Source organism: Callorhinus ursinus, unplaced genomic scaffold (assembly GCF_003265705.2).
Source record: "Callorhinus ursinus isolate GAN/ISIS: 27379988/994484 unplaced genomic scaffold, GSC_fseal_2.0 scaffold41, whole genome shotgun sequence".
NCBI lineage: Eukaryota > Metazoa > Chordata > Mammalia > Carnivora > Otariidae > Callorhinus > Callorhinus ursinus.
Window position 1 is genome coordinate 130,795 of NW_027397103.1, and position 9,640 is coordinate 140,434.

The following is a 9,640-nucleotide window of genomic DNA, read 5'->3' on the forward strand; positions in this document are numbered from 1 at the left end:
CCCATGGCCAGTTTCTGCCATGCTGTTCCTTCTGCCTGGAAGGCTCTGCACCACTTCTAACTCCTCTTTATCCTTCAGGTCTCATAAATGCCCTTTTCTCTGGGAAGCCCTCCCTGATCCTCTCTGATGAGGTCAGGTTGCCTGCCTTGGGGCACACTGCATTTTTCCCATAGTGTTCACTGCAGTGGGAAAGAAATGATTTTTTAAAATTAATAACCTGCCCACACTAGACTCTGAATTTCATGAGAGTAGGGACCTCGCTGCCTTGTTCCTACGATGTGTCCCCTGTCTCTGCTGTACTGATTGGTACACAGCAGGTGCTTAATAAATACTGGATGAAGGGCGCCTGGGTGGCTCAGTTGGTTGGGCGACTGCCTTCGGCTCAGGTCATGATCCTGGAGTCCCGGGATCGAATCCTGCACTGGGTTCCCTGCTCAGCAGGGAGTCTGCTTCTCCCTCTGACCCTCTTCCCTCTCGTGCTCTCATTCTCTCTCTCTCAAATAAATAAATAAAATCTTAAAAATAAATAAATAAATACTGGATGAAGGAGTGAGTGAAACTCTGGCCAGGGGGACACTAACTTAAGCACACTTGTAGTGGGGGACACGGGGGCCGGAGCTGGAGGGCCACACCTTTGCCAGAGATGTTTGCCCCCAACCTGGGCCATGTGCCAGGACTGGTTCTTGAAAGCGAGCGCAGTCTTGGTTGAGCAAGCACCTGGGGTGTTCCCAAACTCCTCTACTGAATTTCAAGAACCTTTGTCCCTGGAAAAATCTTCCCTACTTGTCCTGTCTCCTCAGGTGTGCCTCCGCACCACCCTCACCTGGACAACAAAGTGCTCAAGTGACTGGCCTGGGTCCTGGGGGAAGGGCAGCAGGAGTGAGGGACATGCCCCCTCCCCCCAAAGCCACTATTGGAATTAGAAGGTAGAAGGATGTAGAGAGCAAGATGGAGTCACTCATGTCAAGCAGGGGCCTATGCGGAGCAATGATGCCAGCCGTTAAGGGTACCTCGGCTACGAGATATCGCCGGGACCAGCACCAGCTGACCACACTCCAGAGCTGATAACAAGCAGGAGCTGAGCAGGTGGGCCGCCGCCCAAGACTGGCCCAAGACTGATAGAGCCCTTTAAGCGGGAGAGGATTTTGGCAGCAAACTGTCAGACTCTCCAGCCATGACCCCTCTATGCCTGGCCACTTAAAAAAGGCAGCGGCCCCCGAAGGCTCTGCCCGATGGATCCCCCAACAGAACTGAGATCCTTCGCCACTTGAACAGAATAAGAAGAAGCAGTAAGTGCCAAGAGCTGACCCGGGACCAGGCCCAGGTCTCGTCTCAATGGTGCGCCCACAGATTGACTCCGCGTTTTTTCTTTCTTTTTTTTTTCTTCATTAACTTCCTCCCCACTCGATTATCTTGTTTGTTGTGTGACTTGTCGTGTTCTGCTCTGCGTGCCATGTAAGAAGCCGTTAGTCAGGTGGTGAAATGTCATTGAGTTTGGAATCCTGAACCTGCTGTATAATTATGTGAACCTTGCTTTATGACTGAATAAAGCTGACGTTGTGGAAAGACACATTTTGTGTGTGCACCTTCATAGGGTGCTCGTGACAGAGGGAGGGACCTCTGAAATTATCGTGCAAGGCCTCCTCCCTTAACCCTTGGAAAATGAGGCTCAAGGAGGGACATCAAGTCTTGAAACCGATCCACAGAGTTAGAACCAGATCTTAGGTCCCCTGACAGGTGGGCCTGGGGGCCTTCCACTTTCCTGGACTCCCTACTTTTACTCCGAATTTCTGAGAGCTGGGGAGGGCATGTTGATGGTCAGCAACATCACCCTCGGCATCCCCATGGGACCTCTTTCAAGTGCCAAGGTGTGTCCCAGGTGAATCTTTAAATATGCCATCTCCCTGAATATTGTCCTTGGCACTTGGAAGGAAGTGCCATTAGGATCCCCATTTTACAGATGAAGAAGCCGAGGCTCAGAGAGATGATGTCATTTGCCCAAGGTCACACAGCTGGAAGCAGCAGACCTAGGGTTTGATCCTGTGTCTGTCAGACTCCAGAGTCTGTGTTCTTATCTGTTCCCTTGTCTCCTCATGTTCAGATGCTAGATTCAGTGCATGATTTATTCCTATTAAAAAAGGGAGAAGAGGGGCGCCTGGGTGGCTCAGTCAGTAAGCGTCTGCCTTCGGCTCAGGTCATGATCCCGGGGTCCTGGGATCCAGCCCCGCATCAGGCTCCTTGCTCCACGGGGAGCCTGCTTCTCCCTCTCCCACTCCCCCTGCTTGTGTTCCCTCTCTCGCTGTGTCTCTCTCTGTCAAGTAAATAAGTACAATCTTTAAAAAAAAAAAAAGTAAATAAAAAAGGGGGGAGAAGAAGGGCGCCTGGGTGGCTCAGTTGGTTAAGCCGAAGTCTGCTTTCGGCTCAGATCATGATCCTGGGGTCCCAGGATTGAACCCCACGTCTGGCTCCCTGCTCAGTGGGGAGTCTGCTTCTCCCTCGCCCTCTGCCTCTGCCCCGCTCCTTCTCTCTCTGTCTCTCTCTCACTCACTCTCTCAAATAAATAATTTTTAAAAATAAAAAAATTAAAAAGTCTGTGGAATTGAGTGGAATGAAGAAGACTAGCTTTCAATTTCTCTATTTCTCCAAATGACTAACAGTGGTCGTTTGCCATGGTTTGTTGGGTCAGGGACACAATGCTTGGGTCTGCTTGCAGCATTTTCCGCCCGGAGCCCCCCCACCCCCACCCCTCCCTGTATGGGCGCAAGGATGAGGTGGTATTTCTCCCTTTCCTCTACTCTGTGCTGTTTCAATGCCCCCAATACTTTTTCCATCCAGTAACTGAAAAAATGTGCAAATATTGAGCTGCAGTGCGCTGTGCCGTTTTCCGGGGACGGCAGCAAGCGGGCCTGCCCGCGGTGTCGCCTACACGTTAATTAGGGAAAAGCAGCAGACGGGCCCTGGAAACAGCAAGGCGGGTTGGCATGGCGGCTCTTCACACCCAGAGGAGTTGGCTCAACAAAGCCCATTTGGCACATTTAGTCCTGCTGAAAACCTGGCAGTTGGAGAGGTGACATCACTGGAATCAATTACCCCCAGGACTGCCAATCCTGGGTAGAAATAACTCAAGAAATCAATTCATAATAACCACCCCATTCATGGTGGGCTGCCTGCCTGCCAACTTGCCAACTGCCTGATTTACATTAACCCCTTCAACCTCATGACAGAGGGCGTGATGGTGACCTATTGTCCTCCTTTCACTGATGAGACCGTGGGGGCCAAGGGCCGGCCGCCCCAAGATGGGCCACATTGTCATGAAGATGATGGTGGGTTAAAAAGCCATCAAACCCCATCAGCTTAAGGAAAAGCACTTTACCTTCCCCTAGAACTGTCACAAAAGAATTTAGATAGAGGACCTGCTCCGGGAAGAGGGCTAGCACCATATAGAACTGCATTATGGTATGAACAAGGGATGCTGGCCGGGGAGGGACCCAGCAAGGCCACTTTGATCAAAGTCCTCTCTATGTCCCATTGTTTCTGTGCAGCCCAGCAAACGTGTGTTTACCAAATATTTACTTTTTTGTTTTTTAAAGATTTTATTTATTTATTCGACAGAGAGAGACAGCGAGAGAGGGAACACAAGCAGGGGGAGTGGGAGAGGGAGAAGCAGGCTCCCTGCTGAGCAGGGAACCCAACGTGGGGCTCGATCCCAGGACCCTGGGATCATGACCTGATCGAAAGGCAGACGCTTAACCAACGGGGCCACCCAGGCACCACCCCCAATATTTACTCTTTCTTCCTGTGAATTGCATTCCTTCTCTTTGAAGTGCTGGACCCCCTACCCCCTTCTCCTTAGTTCATCATGACACGTACACCTCATTGTACCTGTCTTTGGAATTCCCATGTCTACATGGATTCCCCGTACATACAAAATCAAATCTGACTTTCTCTTAATCTGTTTTGCGTCCATTTGATTCTTTTTTTTTAAAGATTTTATTTATTTATTTGACAGAGAGAGACACAGAGAGAGAGGGAACACAAGCAGGGGGAGTAGAAGAGGGAGAAGCAGGCTTCCCGCTGAGCAGGGAGCCCGATGTGGGGCTCGATCCCAGGACCTTGGGATCATGACCTGAGATGAAGGCAGACGCTTAATGACTGAGCCACCCAGGTGCCCCCATCAATTTGATTCTTGGTCCAACTAGGACCTTGAGGGGACAGGAGGTTCCTGTTCCCCAACAAGACCATGGAGGGTTAGAGAGGGAAAGTGTGGTAGGCTAATGAATGGGTCCCCAAAGAGATGGGCTCCCAATCCCTGGGACCCCTCAATGTGACCTTATGTGGAAAAGGGGTCTTGGCAGATGTGATCGAGTTAAGGATCCTGTGATGGAGGGATTATCCTGCATTATCTGGCTGGGCCCTAACTGCCATCACAAGCACCCTTATAAGACAGAGATGGGGGGGCGCCTGGGTGGCTCAGTTGGTTAAGCGACTGCGTTCAGCTCAGGTCATGATCCTGGAGTCCCGGAATCGAGTCCCACATCGGGCTCCCTGCTCAGCAGGGAGTCTGCTTCTCCCTCTGACCCTTTCCCCTCTCATGCTCTCTCTCTATCTCATTCTCTCTCTCAAATAAATAAATAAAATCTTAAAAAAAAAAAAAGACAGAGATGGGGGGACTGTACACATACCAAGGAAAGCCATGTGAAGACAGAGGCAGATATTGGAGCCATGCAGCCCCAAGCCAAAGGACGCCCAGAGTCCCCAGAAGCTGAAGGGGCAAGGAGCAGATTATCCTCTAGAACTTTCTGAGGGCATGCCGTGCTGTTGACACCTTGATTTTGCCCTGGCGGTACGGATTTCAGATTTCTGGTCTCCAAAACAGAGAGAATAAATTTTTGGTTGTTTTAAACCACCAGACTTGTGGGCCTTTGCAATATAGCAACCCCAGGAAACTCACACAGGAAATGACTTGTCCGTGGCCACCCAGCTAGCAAGTGGAGGTGTTGGGCTTCAAACGCAGTAAATGCTCGGGGCGCCTGGGTGGCTCAGTTGGTTGGGCGACTGCCTTCGGCTCAGGTCATGATCCTGGAGTCCCCGGATCAAGTCCCGCATCGGGCTCCCTGCTCAGCGAGGAGCCTGCTTCTCCCTCTAACCCTCCCCCTCTCATATACTCTCTCTCTCTCTCATTCTCACTCTCTCAAATAAATAAATAAATCTTTAAAAAAAAAAAAACACAGTAAATGCTCAAAAAATAGGACCTGTCGTTATTGTTATCATTACTGTTGCCTGTGGGAAGGCTGAGGATAAAATGTCAAAAAGACCATGGATTTGGCCTACTTTATCCATCCCAACAGATGCCGTTGGGGAGAGACTGTCTGAGTAGCCAGGATTGGATGATTCAGTTTGGGAAGAAGCTATTAACCCTGGGTGGGGCTGGCTTGGGAAGATGATGAAACTGTGTAGGGTGAACACCTCAATGCCCTGAGTCATTTCCAACCACAAGGGTAGACTGCCGCTGGCTAAGCTGGTCGAGCAGATGGGCTTGGGAGGGAGTTTGCAGCTGATGGGACAAGTGGGATGGCCCAACAGTCCAAAGAGATGAGGCAGCTCTTCTGTGTCTGCCTGTATTTCCCCCCATGACACTTTACTTATTGATGATTTCATCCTCTGTTCTCTTTCGTTCAGAGTCAACACTCAACACGTGGCCCCTCCCCTCTTCCTTCCATGTCTCCTCCTTTCACTTCCTTTCCCTTCCCTTCTGTTCTTGAGCCATTCAACCCAAGAGCCATTTGGAGGGTCCCAGCAAGGTAAGCAGCAGCAGTGGGGGAACGGGGAGAGGGTACATGGTTCCCCACAGAGAAAGGTGTCATCGTGCACATGGGGTAAGAAGAGCATCCTCATGGGGTGAGGGGAGCCCAGCATGGGCGGCCAGAGCTCATGCGAGTGAGGAGGGCATCCCCGCAGAAAGGCAACCTGAGCTCCAGTGGGCTGTAAAGGGCATCCTTGTTGGGAAGAGGGTGGCATCGACAGTAAGAAATTGTTGCACTTGGGGCCAAAGAAGCAAACACCCTGAAGACAATAAGAATGTCAGCTTTCTCACTGTTGGACAAGGGCGTTCCCAATGTGGAAATGGGAAGAACAGGACTTAGCCCCATGGACTTAGATTGTAATTGGATCTATTAGGATGAACTCATGGTTTTTTTCTTTGGGTTTTTTTTTTTTAAAGATTTTATTTATTTATTTGTCAGAGAGAGAGAGAGAGCTCCAGCAGGGAGAGTGGCAGGCAGAGGGAGAGGGAGAAGCAGACTCCCCCTGAGCAGGGAGCCCGATGCGGGACTCAATCCCAGGACTCCAGGATCACGACTTGAGCTGAAGGCAGATGCTTAACTGACTGAGCCACCCAGGCGTTCCAAACTCATGGTTTTTAATATAGCAGAGGACTATAGAGACAAATAGAGACAAATATTGACATAAATGTGTGTGTGTGTGTACATGGGTGTGCACACGCGTGTGTAATTCTGTCCACGGAGAGGATCTAGGAGCAGTGACTCCCCAGTAACAGGAAGCACATCTAGATCTTGGTGTCTGAATACTGTTCTCCACTGAAAGGAACTTCGGCATTTTGGAGAAATGGCTGCTTTCAGGCCTAGGGCAGGGAAAGGACAAGATGAGTCTGAAATATGTTTTGCTAGAGAGTAAGGAAATGCTGACAGGATGAGTGACATGTCAAAAGGACACAGAAGCCAGCCTGAAGGGGCCACCACAGGCCAATCTAGGATAACTTGGCACCTAAAGAAAGAATAACAGTAATGTATTGTAACCCATGGAATCATTTACATCGGTCTCTACTGACCTAAATAAATGGAAAGTTTGATGAGACATGGGACATTTACCTGGTCTCCAAGTCCCTCCCTATGGATTATTTATTAGTTTCAACGAGGAAAAGAGCAGATTCACTGCACAGTGGAGAAGCCTAAAAGATACCACCTCTTTCAAGTGATCGAAGTCAACCTTACCAATAGTGGGACAAATTGAAGTCATGTATCATCTGTTACGATGCAACAAGAAAGACACAGCATCACTTCTGTGATAGTTCAGGATGTATAGAATCCACATTCTATCTAATCTAATCTATCTATCTAATCTAAGATGCATGGGATGCCTGGCTGGCTTGGTCAGTAGAGCGTGTGACTCGATCTTGGAGTTGTGTTTGAGCCCCACGTTGGGTGCAGGGATTACTTAAAAAAATAAAATCTAAGATGCATGACCTGAGGGGTGCCTGGGTCAGTTAAGCATCTGACTTCTGCTCAGGTCATGATCTCTGGGTCCTGGGATTGGGCCCCACGTCCGGCTCCCTGCTCAGTCCAGGAGTCTGCTTCTCTCTCTTTCTCTCCCTTTGCCCCTCCTCCATGCTCGTTCTCTCTCTCTCTCAAAATAAAATAAATAAAATCTTAAAAAGAAAAAGATGCATGACCTGAATCTAATTAAGAGAAAACATCAAACATAAACAGAGAGATATTCTCCAAATAACTGCCCTGTCTCTTTAAGAGTATCCAGGTCATAAGAGCCAAAGAAAGAATCAGGAATATTCCGGATTGAAAAAGACTCAAGAGACTTCACAGGACAACTAACTATAGGCAACGTGAGATCCTGAACTGGACCTTTTTGCTACAGAGGACATCATGTGGACAAATGGTGAAACTTGAATGGGTCTGAACTTTAGATGGTAATGATGTATCAGTGTTAATTTCTTGCACTGATGGATGTATTGTGATTCCACTGGAGAACATCCCTGTTTGAAGGAAATACACATTGAAATATTTAGGGTGGTGGGCATTGTATCAACCAACTTCCAATCGCTTCTTGGCCTTTTGGCTAAGATCAAGTGCAACCAACTTCCAGTGGTTCAGGGGTAAAGAGTTATTTGAATTGTATTCGCAACCTCTCTGTAAGTTTGAGATTGTGTCAAAAGAAAAAGAGGAAAAAAATGTTCTGTGTGGCTTACGTAGTGTTTTTTTTTTTTTAATTTGAATTCGTTGCCAACATCTAAAAATCAAGAGATTTTACCTCTAATCTAAGTTTCTGACTTCTTGAGAAATCTGAAATGCTAACAACTGTGGGCAATGAGTGGCCAGGTGAATAGCCACAGTATCCTTTATTTTTTAATATTTTTTTGAAGATTTATTTGCGCATGAGCAGGGTGAGGGGATGGGACCCGGCAATCCGTGTTTTACAATGCCCTCCTGATTCTAGTGTTTATTCAAGTTTGAGAACCACTGATCTCGAGCTTTCCTCCTTTTACTCTTTTTTTTTTAATTTTTTATTGTTATGTTAATCACCATATATTACATCATTAGTTTTTGGTGCAGTGTTCCATGATTCATTGTTTGTTCATAACACCCAGTGCTCCAAAAAATATGGAATGCTTCACGAATTTGCGTGTCATCCTTGCGCAGGGGCCATGCTAATCTTCTCTGTATCGTTCCAATTTTAGTATATGTGCTGCCGAAGCGAGCACTCCTCCTTTTACTCTTCACCAGAACTTTCTGCCAGGGAGATGAGGCGCTAGTAATGAGGAATTATCTGGTATTCCCGGAGGCGGGAGGGTTTGATCATTCTGGACCCTTTCTTCCCAGGAGATCACTGGGAGTCTTAGCTTTCTCCACCTGGTCCTGAGACAGAAGCCTTAGAGCCAGTGAGCTGCCTTGGTTTCCCCAAAGTGATTAGCTTCTTTTTTCTAAAAAAAGATGAATTTAATTTATTTATTTTAGAGAGAGAAAGAAAGCACGAGCAGGGGGGAGGAGCAGAGGGAGAGGGACAAGCAGACTCTTCGCGGAGTGCTGAATCTGACATGGGGCTCGATCTCACGACCCTGAGATCATGACCTGAGCCAAAACCAAGAGTCGGATGCTCAACTGACTGAGCCACCCAGGGACCCCCATAGTGTCCTTTGTTTTTTATGTATTATTTTTTAAGATTTTATTTATTCACTTGAGAGAGAGACAGAGAGCACAAGCAGGGGGAGAGGCAGAGGGAGAGGGAGAAGTTGGTAGCCCGACATGAGGCTGGATCCCAGGACCTGGAGATCATGACATGAGCCGAAGGCAGATGCTTAGGCATCTGAGCCACCCAGGCGCCCCCCCACAGTGCCTGTTAGATGGGTCATGTGACCCCCTACTCCACAGTCCCCATCACCCCTACTCCTCGGTCCCCATCACTCCTTATTGTGTAAATATATGGGCTATAGTATAGCCCATAGCATCCATTTATGCTACCAGCTGGCCCCTGGGATCAGCCCAATCCCTATAATAAGGTATGGGAATCTCCCCAGAGCAGGCATTTAAAACATTTGTTGGATGGATGGATGGATGGGTGGGTAGACGAGATGGGTAGATGGAAAAACTTTTAAACTACTCCATTAACTTGGAGGTATGATCTTTCTCAGCACATGAAATAGTCCATAGCAAGACAATTCTTATAGACTTGAATTTCTTTGTTAGCCATAGTTTCTGGGTGATTTGGCCAGGATGGAGCAAGTTGAGAAATCAGGGTGTCACCTGATGCTGGAGGTCCTCATTGTAGGTTGTAATCTCTCTGTGGAATTGATGGAGGTGTCTGAAATGTGGGTGGAGTACTGGCACTGGGC

At 48.2% G+C, this 9,640-nt stretch overlaps 1 long non-coding RNA gene and 1 other non-coding gene across 2 annotated transcripts; one reads left to right on the plus strand and one right to left on the minus strand.

Moving 5' to 3' along the window:
• The first annotated feature begins 733 nt into the window (after positions 1–733).
• On the plus strand, positions 734–7,957 carry LOC112837198 (uncharacterized). The gene is made up of 3 exons (XR_003211657.1): positions 734–1,338; positions 5,680–5,801; positions 7,543–7,957. It is a non-coding gene; the product is annotated as an uncharacterized lncRNA (long non-coding RNA).
• A 448-nt stretch (positions 7,958–8,405) lies between these two features.
• Positions 8,406–8,512, minus strand: LOC112837208 (U6 spliceosomal RNA). The gene has a single exon (XR_003211660.1). It is a non-coding gene; the product is annotated as a U6 spliceosomal RNA (small nuclear RNA).
• Positions 8,513–9,640: the final 1,128 nt, after the last annotated feature.